Source organism: Dermacentor albipictus, chromosome 5, assembly GCF_038994185.2.
Source record: "Dermacentor albipictus isolate Rhodes 1998 colony chromosome 5, USDA_Dalb.pri_finalv2, whole genome shotgun sequence".
Lineage (NCBI taxonomy): Eukaryota > Metazoa > Arthropoda > Arachnida > Ixodida > Ixodidae > Dermacentor > Dermacentor albipictus.
In genome coordinates, this window is record NC_091825.1 from 6,367,443 (window position 1) to 6,372,296 (window position 4,854).

A 4,854-nucleotide genomic window follows, 5' to 3' on the forward strand; every position below is an offset into this window, starting at 1 on the left:
TGCGCCACTTTTAAAAAGAGGAATGACCAGCGCATTCTTCAGATTATCGGGAATGATGCCAGTGGTAATAATATTGTTTAAAATGAGTAGTAGCACATCTTTTATTGCTTCGAAAGTTCTGCGCAGCTCTAATATTGAAACACCATCAATTCCAGGAGATTTATTTGGTTTTAGACTGAAAAGGATTGATTTGAGGTCATGTTCCGAAAACATGGGAAGAAGAAGAACATCAAGCGTTCGAGAGTTGGGACAGGGAAATGTGAGACGTACTTTCATGTTTATTTTTCTAATATTATTTTTTCGTCTTGTATTTTCCTTAATTTTTCTCTAGGAAACAGTGGAACGACACTGCTTAAATTGAAGCACAGTGTGCGAATGACCTGCTACGCTCGGAACTATTATCACCATTCGGGAAGAAATCAGGTAAGACGCTTGTCTGGTTGTCATTGCGGAAAAGTCATAATTAATTAGAAGTTGCTTTCGTTCCTTCCCACAGATGAAAAAACAAAACTGTCAATGCCTGTACGATATACGTCTGGTGCATTGCAGGTAAGAATGGAATGTGTTTGGCACTTCTCTGCATGTGGACTAGAGTAGATCTCTAGGAACATCAGACAAGAAGCCACGTATGTGAAACCCTGCGGATAGCCCGTATGTAAGTTATTCCTCAATTCTTCCGTTGTTGCATTTTCGTAGTTTACGTGTAATACTTTGTCACCGCGGTCTCGACGTTATGTATACCTGTACATTTGTCTCGTGGCAGTCTGCGTGCTATTTTGTTTGTGCAACTATGTGTTGTATTCATTTATCGCGCTGCCTGGATGTTCTTTTTTTGCAATGATATTATGAGCCAAGTCAGTAAATCTATCCTTCCTGTCCTCATGTTTCCTTGGGCGGCTCTAAAGCGTATCCTAGAGGAATATTTACCTTCAGACTGCCGTATGGAACAGATGGTGAGTCATGCTGTTTTCTTGTTTTCTTCTTAGAGAAACTATGTATTCATGTTTAATATTTGGTTGATTTTGATTTTGTCATCCATACAATACCGTAGCCATATGCCGTTCTGTCATAGAACGTTGTTTCTAGATATATTTGTTTTATGTGGTTAAAACATTTACAACAAGAGCGATCACATTTCTTATCCTGACCATTATTTTTTACAGACCACGATAACCACGTATTTGGATGTCTGGTTTAACTCTACATGCGCTGGTTCGCGCAGGTGAACTTTTTTTCCAGATACTGAGGAACGGACACCGCTCATGCCGTGCGCATTCTTCTGCATACTTACAAATGAAGCTGCACGGCAGTTCAGCTGGAAATGGTCGCAGGGGCGGAAGCACGCCTTCGTGAAGCTCACGGCCATCACGAATCTCATTCTAAGTAAGAAATATGGCATAACAATCAGCTTTCTTGTGCACGTTGCGAACATCGGTACCAACTGCATGCCTCGTTTTTTTTTCTTCATTCAAACAAGCTGCTGCTTACTGCATCTTGCTGCGTCCAGTATTAGCACTTTCTTTAATAAAATTATTCCGTAATACGTGAGTTTTACTTGCGGCGTCCATATTTTGTCACTGCTTTTGAGGAGTTTGTTTTGCTTCACCATATAATATATGCTGCATATGCTGTTTCTGCTTCAACCCATGTATGCAAACTGTTTTCTGCAAAACATAGACCTATCATCGTAGCCATCATGTCAGCAAGTATATGTATCATGCCATAAACTTCCCCTCTTGCCTCTCCAAACATTTACCTATTCACCTCCTTGTGCCGCCAATTGGCGCTCCGGGCTCCGGCGCGTTCTTTGTCTCAGCGTTTCGACTTGGCTGTTTCATGCAGTGCTCACGGGAAGCAACAAGACCGATCGTGGTGTAAATAGCCGCGCTACCTATAGACACAGTAGCCACGGTGTATGCGTGTTTTGTTATGGTTCCGTGTTGAGTTCCCCCTATTGCTAACGAGATATAAATTACCAACTATCCGGTACTTACACGATTTGTATCGTCCAGCCACTCTTCCTGACAGCTTCGATACTGATTTGCACATCCCTAATATTGCTTTGTTATCGTTTCTTTAATGTTTAGTGAATATCTGGCATATGATCTTCTTGATTGTTTCAGTTCTTCAAATGGAATGCGACTAACCAACTGAACTATAAAGCGGGGGCAGCTTTCTTATATGTGTCGCTTTATTGCAGCTTCTGTGAGGAGCACCTTCCCAGACGCTTCACTGGCATCAGTGGCTTTAGTCACGAAACGCTGGTTAGTCGGAGCAGCTGACAGAGAAGGCGCCGTGACCCCGCTTCAAGGCCGCCATGAACTAGCGTTTGAAACTTTTGTGAACGTGTGGGTGTATATATCCAAGACAAATACAAGAAATAAAGACCTGTATAAGAATATTTTGCCTGGTATTTATGTGGCATGAAAAGTACAAAAAACCTTCGTGTGGTACTTCTATGCCGGCCACCACACAAGCATGATGCGCATGCTGTTGTAAGTGCATGATTTAAATGCTACGATTATTCGGAGCGTCAGAAACAACGTCGGCTATCAGCACCGGGCCGATGCAATGCCGACCATTATTGTCGTCAGGGCCATGGCTTGCCCGCGTGTGGCATGCGCTCGGCTGCGTTGGCCAAATAGAATGGCCCTACGGCTGGCCGACTGACTACGAACCTAAAACCTTGGTAGGCCCTCGCATGGGATGCCTACGGCCAAGTCGGCCACAGTGGTAGGGCCTACATCGATTGCCGACGATCGGCCGACGTTAGGCCAATGTCAATCCCCAAAGCTGGGCCGCCCTTGGTTGCCGAAGTCAGGCCAACCATTTTGCAGTCGGCCGGAGACGTCGGGCAGACTTGTTGCCACGGACTTTTTGTTGCTTGGGAATAGATATTTACAACCCTCTCCTTCCAAATATTCTAACAGCCAAGGTGCTGCACAATGTCGCACAGGAGCCCATCTACCGTCGATGGCCCAAGAAGCCGCCAAGTAATTTTTGCATGTGAATCCTAGCAAGACAGAAACTCGAGAAATTTCTTCACAGTGCTTCAGGGCAAGCACGCTGCAACCGGCCGCAACACACGAAGAACGCGTCCGTGCAGCCCGTGCAACTGCAGTGCCGCCGCGTACATCCGGGACGCGTATTTGGAACATCCAGAAGGGACAACGCATGGCAACCGCAGCGCCACGCTATTGGCTGCCGCCTGCGGGGACGCGCCGTGGCGTCATGCCTAACAACGACTCTCATCACCCGCGGTTTCGCGTAGCTTGTTGTGGGTCGTAGCCAACGCCGTGACCAACGTTTTGTCGTGGCTGGCACGCAGACGCGGCTACGTGAAACTGGCGTAACTGTGTGCTGGCGCGGTCGCGAGCCGAGGGTGACGCGACTTTCTGTCCCATCCATCGAAGCGCCCTCTCCGCCCTGCCGATTGATAGGAATCGGGATCTACGCCGGTGCGACAGTTTACCAGGGGGGGGGGGGGACACTCCCCGGTTCTGGTGGCACAGGAAATTGGCGCCATCTCTGTAATGGGCGACGCGAAAATCCGTTTCCCTTGCATGGCCTCGTAGATCATCGCGCGCACGCGCGCCGATCCAGGTGGCCAAGCCCTTCCCCCCGCTCAACTCCTCTTACTACGCCCTCTCTCGTAATACCCTCTCAACTCCCTCACCTTCGACTGTCTACGCGTCCGCGCCGCCGTGCCGTTCCCGCCGGCCGGGCGGCTGCTTAGTCTGCTACGTAACGCTTTATTTTTGTTATCTACTGTCATCGAGATGCGTGCGCTGCTGTGCGTTGACCGGCGTGCCTTTCGTCAGTTCTGTGGTCCTCGGTAGCTGTGTGCTTGTGCTCCGCGATGTTTCCCCCGTTTCACGACTCGTACCGCTCCTGCATCGTGCAGTGGTGCACAAATACCTCAAAAACAAGTCCTGCAAGGTTTTTTTCTGGTGCCTAAAGACAACAGGTGAGCGCTCATAGCCAAGGACATCAAGGCGCATGTACACATGTACAGCCCTGTCCATTTGTGTGCTCCACGAGGCTCCGGACGTCGTTGCGCCTTAATTGTGCTACACTTGCCTCTTCCCGGTAGAGAAAGCTGACAAATAGATGTTCCTCCTCATTGTCACGTGGTCTGTGACTGTGCCAAGTCTCATTCTGTGCCAAGTTTCATTCTGCAACTTCAGTAACTTGCCCAGCTTTCCATACCGCCCTCAGTGCTTTTTCTGTGTATCACGTTCTACAAACCTACTAACAGCTGAAAAATTACTGTTCGTGTTTGTGTGCTATCTTAGTAACCCCCGATGGGAAAACCGCGCGAACAACCTTCATGTGTAGGCATGATACGCTTTTTTTTCTTCTGGAAGGCATGAGCATTGCAAGTGTCCTACATGCAGATTTTTGCAGTTCGTGTTTATTATACAAAGGAGAGCCCAGTAAGTACGACTTAGTGCCTTAAGTGACGTAATTTTATTGCTAAGCATTGCATTCGGGCAGAAAAAAAAGTCGTGTTGGCTTGTTTTACCTGCTCTTTGAGGAATAAGCCTTTCTGCGAATGTTTTTTATGTGCTGCTGCAAAAGCCGACTACCTTCTGTTCCCCTTGCCACCGTTACTCAAGTTGTGGCCAAGTGCAAAATAATGTGATAATGTGTGTTTCAGTTTTCAGTACAATGTTATTTTTTCTGCCATGTTTTTTTTTTCAATTTGTTCAGGAGTAATGAACATGTCACGCATTTCATATACTTTCGTGCAGTTTTATAAGTAAGCTTTCTTTTGGTATGGCTCTCAATCAAACAATGTTAGCATTTTATTCTATCTTTCAGGTATTTTCCGTGTCATTGTTTTTGCCATTA